The sequence below is a fragment of the Arachis stenosperma genome, chromosome 6, assembly GCF_014773155.1.
Source record: "Arachis stenosperma cultivar V10309 chromosome 6, arast.V10309.gnm1.PFL2, whole genome shotgun sequence".
In the NCBI taxonomy this organism is placed as follows: domain Eukaryota; kingdom Viridiplantae; phylum Streptophyta; class Magnoliopsida; order Fabales; family Fabaceae; genus Arachis; species Arachis stenosperma.
Genome location: NC_080382.1, coordinates 35,444,951 through 35,455,635, shown reverse-complemented (window position 1 = coordinate 35,455,635; position 10,685 = coordinate 35,444,951).

Sequence of the window (10,685 nt, the reverse complement as noted above, 5' to 3'; positions counted from 1 at the left end):
CCTTTTTCAGCCTAAGTCAGATTTTTGCTCAGCTCCCTCAATTTCAGCCAGAAAATACCTGAAATCACAGAAAAATACACACACTCATAGTAAAGTCCAGAAATATGATTTTTGCCTAAAAACTAATAATATTTAACTAAAAACTAATTAAAACATGCTAAAATCTACATGAAATTACCCCCAAAAAGCGTATAAAATATCCGCTCATCACAACACCAAACTTAAACTGTTGCTTATCCTCAAGCAACTAGATAAATAAAATAGGATGAAAAGAAATTAAGAAACAATAATATTTCAGAGTTTCAAGTGAAGCTCAGATTCTAATTAGATGAGCGGGACTAGTAGTTTTTTGCTTCTGAACAGTTTTGGCATCTCACTTCATCCTTTGAAATTCAGAATGGTTGGCATCCATAGGAACTCAGAATTCAGATAGTATTATTGATTCTCCTAGTTTAGTATGTTGATTCTTGAACACAGCTACTTTATGAGTCTTGACCGTGGCCCTAAGCACTTTGTTTTCCAGTATTACCACCGGATACATAAATGCCACAGACACATAATTGGGTGAACCTTTTCAGATTGTGACTCAACTTTGCTAGAGTCCCCAATTAGAGGTGTCCAGAGTTCTTAAGCACACTCTTTTGCTTTGGATCACGACTTTAACCACTCAGTCTCAAGCTTTTCACTTGGACCTGCATGCCACAAGCACATGGTTAGGGACAGCTTGATTTAGCCGCTTAGGCCTGGATTTATTTCCTTGGGCCCTCCTATCCATTAATGCTCAAAGCCTTGGATCCTTTTTACCCTTGCCTTTTGGTTTTAAGGGCTATTGGCTTTTTTTACTGCTCATTCTCTTTTTTTTTTGACTGCTTTTTCTTGCTTCAAGAATCAATTTCATGATTTTTCAGATCATCAATAATATTTTTCCTGTTCCTCATTCTTTCAGGAGCCAACAATTTTAACATTCATAAAATTCAATAGCAAAAATATGCACTGTTCAAGCATTCATTCAGAAGACAAAAAGTATTGCCACCACATATAAATAATTAGAATTTTCCTTATTAAGAACTCGAAAAAAATTAAATTGCCTCTTTATTCTACAAATCTACTATTTTATTCATGTTTGATGATGATGAGAAAAATAAGTTATAACTTAATTGGAAATAAAGCCAAAATAGATATGCTAATTACTACTACTCCTATATAACTTCTAAGGTAAAATCCTATAATAATACTATCACAGAGTTAAAGCTAGAATTAGAACTTAACAACCTGTATTTTGGGAAGTGGATGTTCCTCTAGTCTGTGGGGTGCCTTCAAAAATTAATTTCTGACGCTTCAGCTCCCTTAAGTTCACATCCTTGCTCTTCCTGTTCCCTTAGGTGCCATGATCTTAATGAGTTTTAGCTCAGTGATCATGGCAAATCACACCAAACTTAGAGGTTTGCTTGTCCTCAAGCAAAAGAAAGGAAAAGAGAGGAGTAGAAGGAGAGGCAGTTTCGAAAAAAAAAAGATAAGATGAGTTGAAAAAGATATGAGAAGAAATTAAAAAGATTTGAAAAAGAATTGGATTGGAAGAAGATTTGTGTTTATGAATTAAGATACATTTGATGTTTTTGAAAAAGGAATTTTAGAAATTAGGGTTTTTAGAAAACTAATTTGATTTTGAAGGATGACATTTTGAAGCATGTTTATGCAAGAAATCATGAATTGAAACATAAAAATTTAGAAAAATTGTAAAGAAAACGAATTTTACCTCCTCCCCACCATCCTGGTGTTAAACGCCCAAACGCTGCATGTTTTGGGCGTTTAACGCCCAAATGTTGCTTCTCCTGGGCGTTCAACGCCCAGCTGATGCTTCTTTCTGGCGTTGAACGCCAGGAAGTCCTTTGTCACTGGGCGTTTTTCTGAATGCCCAGGACGCTGTCAATCTGGCGTTAAACGCCCAGAAGGTGCTTCTTTCTGGCGTTCAACGCCCAGAAGATGCTCCTTTCTGGCGGTTAACGCCCAGATGGCTACCCTTACTGGAGTTGAACGCCCAGTGGGTGCTTCTTTTGGGCGTTCAACGCCCAAAATGTTTCTTACTGGCTTTTTCACGCCAGTGAGCTTCCAAATTTCCCTGTAACTCTGTGTATTCAATCAATTGCTATTTTTACCTTTTGAAGATACTTGGACACATACCTGTAAAAAAAGGAAATTTATTTAATTAGTAAATAAACTTTGTAAATGGCTGGGTTGCCTCCCAGCAAGCGCTTCTTTATTGTCTTTAGCTGGACTACCACTGAGCTCTAATCAAGTCTCAGTTTTGAGCATTCTTGCTCGAAATTACTTTCAAGATAATGTTTAATTCTCTGTCCATTAACAATGAACTTTTTGTTAGAGTCATTATCCTGAAGCTCTACGTATCCATATGGTGATACACTTGTGATTACATATGGACCTCTCCACCGGGATTTTAATTTCCCAGGGAATAATTTGAGCCTAGAATTAAATATCAGAACTTTCTGCCCCGGCTCAAAGACTCTGGATGACAATTTCTTATCATGCCATCTTTTCGCTTTCTCTTTGTATATTTTTGCATTCTCGAAAGCATTGAGTCTAAATTCCTCTAGCTCATTTAACTGGAGCAATCTTTTTTCTCCAGCTAACTTGGCATCAAGGTTTAGGAATCTGGTTGCCCAATAGGCCTTGTGTTCCAGTTCCACTGGCAAGTGACATGCCTTTCCATACACAAGCTGGTATGGAGAGGTCCCTATAGGGGTCTTGAATGCTGTCCTGTATGCCCACAGAGCATCGTCCAAGCTTCTTGCCCAATCCCTTCTACGGTTTATTACAGTCCGTTCCAGGATTCTTTTGAGTTCTCTATTTGAGACTTCAGCTTGCCCATTAGTTTGTGGGTGATATGGAGTAGCTACCCTGTGGCTAACTCCATAACGAACCAGGGCAGAGTAAAGCTGTTTATTGCAGAAATGAGTGCCCCCATCACTGATTAACACTCTAGGGATACCAAATCTGCTGAAGATGTGTTTCTGGAGGAATTTTAACACTGTTTTAGTGTCATTGGTGGGTGTTGCAATAGCCTCCACCCATTTGGATACATAATCCACTGCCACCAGAATATAAGTGTTTGAATATGATGGTGGGAAGGGTCCCATGAAGTCAATGCCCCATACATCAAACAACTCAATCTCCAAGATCCCTTGCTGAGGCATGGCGTAACTGTGAGGTAGATTGCCAGATCTTTGGCAACTGTCACAATTAAGTACATACACTCGGGAGTCTTTATAGAGAGTAGGCCAGTGGAAGCCACTTTGGAGGACTCTTGTGGCTGTTCGCTCACTTCCAAAATGTCCTCTATACTGTGATCCATGGCAGTGCCATAGAATCTTCTGTGCTTCTTCCTTAGGCACACATCTACGGATTACTCCGTCTGCACATCTCTTAAAGAGATACGGCTCATCCCAAAGATAATACTTTACATCCGTGATCAGCTTCTTTATTTGCTGTCTACTGTACTCTTTGGGTATAAATCTCACTGCCTTGTAGTTTGCAATGTCTGCAAACAATGGCACTTCCTGGATGGCAAAGAGTTGCTCATCCGAAAAGGTTTCAGAGATCTCAGTGAGAGGGAGGGACGCCCCTTCCACTGGTTCTATTCGGGACAGGTGATCTGCTACTTGATTCTCTGTTCCTTTTCTGTCTCTTATTTCTATATCAAACTCTTGCAGAAGCAGCACCCATCTTATAAGTCTGGGTTTTGAATCCTGCTTTGTGAGTAGATATTTAAGAGCAGCATGATCTGTATACACAATCACTTTTGATCCTACTAAATAGGATCTGAATTTGTCAATGGCGTAAACCACTGCAAGTAGCTCTTTTTCTGTGGTTGTGTAATTCTTCTGTGCGTCATTTAAAACACGGCTGGCATAGTAAATGACGTGCAGAAGCTTGTCATGCCTTTGTCCCAACACTGCACCAATGGCATGGTCACTGGCATCGCACATTAATTCAAATGGTAATGTCCAGTCTGGTGCAGAGATGATTGGTGCTGTAACCAATTTAGCTTTCAGAGTCTCAAATGCTTGCAGACACTCTTTATCAAAGATAAATGGCGTGTCAGCAGCTAGCAGGTTGCTCAGAGGTTTGGCAATTTTTGAAAAATCCTTTATAAACCTCCTATAGAATCCTGCATGCCCCAGAAAGCTTCTGATTGCCTTAACATTGGCAGGTGGTGGTAATTTTTCAATTACCTCTACTTTAGCTTGATCCACCTCTATCCCCTTGTTCGAGATTTTGTGCCCAAGGACAATTCCTTCAGTCACCATAAAGTGACACTTCTCCCAGTTTAAAACCAGGTTAGTCTCTTGGCATCTCTTTAGAACAAGTGCTAAATGGTTAAGGCAGGAGCTGAATGAGTCTCCAAACACTGAAAAGTCATCCATGAAGACTTCCAGAAATTTTTCCACCATATCAGAGAAAATTGAGAGCATGCACCTCTGAAAGGTTGCAGGTGCATTGCACAGGCCAAATGGCATCCTTCTGTATGCAAATACTCCAGATGGGCATGTGAATGCCGTTTTCTCCTGATCCTGGGGATCTACTGCAATTTGATTATAACCTGAATATCCATCCAGGAAGCAGTAGTATTCATGACCTGCTAGTCTTTCTAGCATCTGGTCTATGAATGGTAAAGGAAAATGATCCTTTCTGGTGGCTGTATTGAGCCTTCTGTAATCAATACACATACGCCACCCAGTAACTGTTCTTGTAGGAACCAGTTCATTTTTTTCATTATGAACCACTGTCATGCCACCTTTCTTAGGGACGACTTGGACAGGGCTCACCCAGGGGCTGTCAGAAATAGGATAAATAATCCCAGCCTCTAGTAACTTAGTGACCTCTTTCTGCACTACTTCCTTCATGGCTGGGTTCAGCCGCCTTTGTGGTTGAACCACTGGCTTGGCGTCACCCTCCAGTAAGATCTTGTGCATGCATCTAGCTGGGCTAATGCCTTTAAGATCACTGATGGACCACCCAAGAGCTGTCTTGTGTGTCCTTAGCACTTGAATTAGTGCTTCCTCTTCCTGTGGCTCTAAGGTAGAGCTTATGATTACAGGAAAGGTATCACCTTCTCCCAGAAATGCATATTTCAGGGATGGTGGTAATGGTTTGAGCTCGGGTTTAGGAGGTTTCTCCTCTTCTTGAGGGATTTTCAGAGGTTCTACTATTCTCTCTGATTCCTCCAGATCAGGCTGAACATCTTTAAAGATGTCCTCTAGCTCTGATTCGAGACTCTCAGCCATATTGACCTCTCTTACCAGAGAGTCAATAATATCAACACTCATGCAGTCATTTGGGGTGTCTGGATGTTGCATGGCTTTGACAACATTCAACTTGAACTCCTCCTCATTGACTCTCAAGGTTACTTCCCCTTTTTGGACGTCAATGAGGGTTCGGCCAGTTGCTAGGAAAGGTCTTCCTAGAATGAGAGTTGCACTCTTGTGCTCCTCCATTTCCAGCACCACAAAGTCGGTAGGAAAGGCAAATGGCCCAACCTTGACAATCATGTCCTCAATCACGCCTGATGGGTATTTAATGGAGCCATCAGCAAGTTGAAGACATATCCTGGTTGGTTTGATTTCTTCAGTTAAACCAAGCCTTCTGATAGTAGATGCAGGTATTAGGTTGATACTTGCCCCAAGATCACATAAAGCTTGCTTGGTGCAAGTGCCCTCTAATGTGCATGGTATCATAAAGCTCCCAGGATCTTTAAGCTTCTCAGGTAAGCTTTTCAGAATGACTGCACTGCATTCTTCAGTGAGGTAAACTTTTTCAGTTTCCCTCCAATCCTTCTTATGACTTAAGATCTCTTTCATGAACTTAGCATAAGATGGTATTTGCTCAAGTGCTTCTGCAAACGGAATCTTTATTTCAAGAGTCCTGAGATAGTCTGCAAAGCGGGCAAATTGCTTTTCCTGTTCCGCTTGGCGGAGTTTTTGAGGATAAGGCATTTTGGCTTTGTATTTCTCAACCTTAGTTGCTGCAGGTTTATTACCTATAAAAGTGGGTTGGGAAGCCTTTTTAGAAGGGTTGTTATCAGCACTTGTATGTGACTGATCCCCCACTGGCATTTGAATGCCAGGGGTGGAAGCTGGAGTGGCGTTAGACGCCACCTCCTTGTTTGTTACTGGTGTTTGAACGCCAGAACCATGCTCCCTTTGGGCGTTCAACGCCGAATTCATGCTTGTTTCTGGCGTTGAACTCCAGGAATGAGCATGGTCTGGGCGTTCAGCGCCAGCTTTATTCCTCTCTGGGCTCTGACTGTCCTCAGAGGGATTTTGAGTAGCTATTTGTTCATTTCTTGGTTTCCTGCTGCTTTGAAGTGAGGTATTTAATGTTTTCCCACTTCTTAATTGAACTGCTTGGCATTCTTCTGCTATTTGTTTTGACAGTTGCTTTTCTGTCTGCTTTAATTGTACTTCCATATTCCTGTTAGCCATTCTTGTTTCCTGTAATATTTCCTTGAATTCGGCTAGCTGCTGAGTTAGAAATTCTAATTGCTGATTAAATTCATTAGCCTGATCCACCGGACTGAGTTCAGCAGTTACTGTTTTAGCTTCTTCTTTCATGGAAGATTCACTGCTTAGGTACAGATGTTGATTTCTGGCTACTGTATCAATAAGCTCTTGAGCTTCTTCAATTGTTTTTCTCATATGTATAGATCCACCAGCTGAGTGGTCTAGAGAAATCTGAGCTTTTTCTGTAAGCCCATAGTAGAAGATGTCTAATAGCACCCATTCTGAAAACATTTCAGAGGGGCATTTTCTTAGCATCTCTTTGTATCTCTCCCAGGCATCATAAAGAGATTCATTATCTCCTTGTTTGAAGCCTTGGATGCTTAGCCTTAGCTGTGTCATCCGTTTTGGAGGGAAATAGTGATTCAGGAATTTTTCTGACAGCTGCTTCCATGTTTTTATGCTGTTCTTAGGCTGGTTATTTAACCACCTCTTAGCTTGATCTTTTACAGCAAATGGAAACAGTAATAATCTGTAGACATCCTGATCCACTTCCTTATCATGTACTGTGTCAGCAATTTGCAAAAATTGTGCCAGAAACTCTGTAGGTTCTTCATGTGGAAGACCAGAATACTGACAGTTTTGCTGCACCATGATAATGAGCTGAGGATTCAACTCAAAGCTACTAACTCCAATGGAGGGTATACAGATACTACTCCCATATGAAGCAGTAGTGGGGTTAGCATATGACCCCAGAGTCCTCTTGGACTGTTCATTCCTACTTGCTTCCATGATGGAATACACGGGATAATTTATATGTTGATTTTTTTTTGAATTAAAAATAAAAAACGAAATAAATAAAAGAAATTGGAAATATTTTGAAATTGAAATTTGAATTTTTATATAAAATTTTCGAAAAAAGAAGTTTAAAATTAGTTAGAAAATATAATTTTTTTTTTGAATTTTGAATTTTGTGATGAAAGAGAAAAACACACAAAAGACACAAGACTTAAAATTTTTAGATCTAATGCTCCTTATTTTTGAAAATTTTTGGAGGAAAAACACCAAGGAACACCAAACTTAAAAATTTTAAGATCAAGACATAAGAAAAACTCAAGAACACCTTGAAGATTCACAAGAACACCAAGAACAAAAGGAAGAACACCAAACTTAAGATTTTTAGAAAACTTTAATAAAATTTTCGAAAATTATAAAAAGATTAACAAGAAAACACCAAACTTAAAGTTTGGGACAAGATTCAATCAAAGAAAAATTATTTTTGAAAAAGGTTCCAAAGCGTATACCCAATTATCAAGAATATAAACCAATACTCTAGCCAATTGGGAGTAAATGTAACACTTGTTCTGAATATTCCAATTAATGCTTTAAAAAGAACACAAGTGAAACAAGAAAAGACACAAAGCAAGAAAAACTTGAGATCAAACAAGAAAAATAAACAAGAACAACTTGAAGATCAATGAAGAACAAAGAACACAAGTCGAAAATTTTAAAGAAAAATATAAGATATGCAATTGACACCAAACTTAGAACAAGACACTAAACTCACGAAAATTAGCAACTAATAAAGAAAAATAATATATTTTGAAAAGAAATTTTTTTTGAAAAGAAACTATCCTATCAAGATTTAATAACTCTATAACAATAAAAATAAATTATTCCTAATTTAAGAAATAAAATAAGCCTTCAATTGTTCAAACTCAACAATCCCCGGCAACGGCGCCAAAAACTTGGTGCACGAATTTGCAATCCGTACAACTAACCAGCAAGTGCACTGGGTCGTCCAAGTAATACCTTACGTGAGTAAGGGTCGATGCCACGGAGATTATTGGCTTGAAGCAAGCGATGTTTATTTTATTAATCTTAATCAAGATACCAATAGAGTTCTTTAGCCTCATATAAAGTAAAAAAGGCATAAAATAAATAGTTGTTACTTGTTGTGCAGTAATGGGGAATATGTTGGAGTTTTGGAGATGCTTTGTCCTTTGAACTTCAACTCTTCCTTGAAATCCTTCAACACACGCAAGGCTCCTTCCATGGCAAGCTCTATGTAGGGTGTCACCGTTGTCAATGGCTACTTCCCATTCTCCCAATGAAAACGTTCCTATGCTCTGTCACAGCACGGCTAATCATCTGTCGGTTCTCAATCATGTTGGAGTAGAATCCATTGATTCTTTTGCGTCTGTCACTAACGCCCAGCCTTCAGGAGTTTGAAGCTCGTCACAGTCATTCAATCCCAGAATCCTACTCGGATACCACAGACAAGGTTTAGACTTTCCGGATTCTCATGAATGCCGCCATCAATCCGGCTTATACCATGAAGATTCTGATTAAGGAATCTAAGAGATACTCATTCAATCTGATGTAGAACGGAGGTGGTTGTCAGGCACACGTTCATGGATTGAGGAAGGTGATGAGTGTCACAGATCATCACCTTCTCCATAATTAAGCGCGAATGAACATCTTAGATAAGAACAAGCGTGTTTGAATGGAAAACAAAGTAATTGTATTAATTCATCGAGATGCTGCAGAGCTCCTCACCCCCAACAATGGAGTTTAGAGACTCATGCCGTCAAAAAGTATGTGATTCAGATCTGAAAATGTCATGAGGTCCAAAATAATTCTCTAAAAGTTGTTTAAATAGTAAACTAGTAACCTAGGTTTACAGAATATGAGTAAACTAAGATAATTGGTGCAGAAATCCACTTCTGGGGCCCACTTGGTGTGTGCTGGGGCTGAGACTAAAGCTATCCACGAGTAGAGGCTTTTCTTGGAGTTAAACTCCAAGTTATGACGTGTTTTGGGCGTTCAACTCCGGATCATGACGTTTTTCTGGCGTTTAACTCCAGACAGCAGTATGTACTTGGCGTTCAACGCCAAGTTACGTCGTCTATCTTCGTGCAAAGTATGGACGATTATATATTGCTGGAAAGCCCTGGATGTCTACTTTTTAACGCCGTTGAGAGCGCGCCAATTGGACTTCCGTAGCTCCAAAAAATCCATTTCGAGTGCAGGGAGGTCAGGATCCAACAGCATCAGCAGTCCTTTTTCAGCCTAAGTCAGATTTTTGCTCAGCTCCCTCAATTTCAGCCAGAAAATACCTGAAATCACAGAAAAATACACACACTCATAGTAAAGTCCAGAAATATGATTTTTGCCTAAAAACTAATAATATTTAACTAAAAACTAATTAAAACATGCTAAAATCTACATGAAATTACCCCCAAAAAGCTTATAAAATATCCGCTCATCAAGCACGCAAATCTTGTTCAGGATTTCATCAAATCCAGGGTCTTGTTGCTTCATTCTTACTTCATAGCTCTGGGTGGAGCTTGTCCTCTTTACCATTAGTGTCCTCTCTATGTTCAAGGGGCTATAGTCAATGGACTTTCCCCTTACATAGCTAATGTAGCCATAGGGTTGTCCTAGCTGCGGCACAGCGTTAGCATAAAACTCCCTCACCAAGCTCTCTACTACCTTCCTTGGTGGGTTGCATAGGAGTGTCCAGCCCCCATTGTTAATCTCAATGTTGATCTCAAGATTCTTGTTCCTTCCTAATAGGAATCCAACCTCTGGGATGATTTCCCTCTCACTCACCCAACCATAGAATTGATTTTGGTTGAATGCGGAGAGAAACTTGTATTCATTGAAAGATGAGCTTGAGGATCCAGAAGTTGGTTCCTTGGTTTTTCTTTTCTTTGAGGTTGAGCTTTTTGGTGGTGCCATTGAGTTGAGAGAGTGTGTTTGAGGTTGTGAAAAAAAATTTTTTGTGGGATGTTGCAAGGAAATGCAAGCAAACTTAATAAATTGGTTTCATCATTGTGTATTTAATCCTATTGGGACACCAAACTTAATCCTATTGCATCCTTAATAAATTGGTTTCATCATTGTGTATTTAATGTGTTCATAAAGATGAAATAACTCCAATCTTTTTATTTTCTTCTTTTTCTAACCTCTTCTGAACACATTAAACCACGTTCATGCTCTTACCAAAATATCAAGTGCTTTCAGATTGAGTAGAATTGGGCTTGCTATGTGATCCATGTATGGTGGTGGTTACACCAAACTTAATTTCTGGGCTTACTCTTCAAAATCAAGTTATCAAAATGATTGTAAGCCTAGATTAAGTGGATGAGTGGCCACACCAAACTT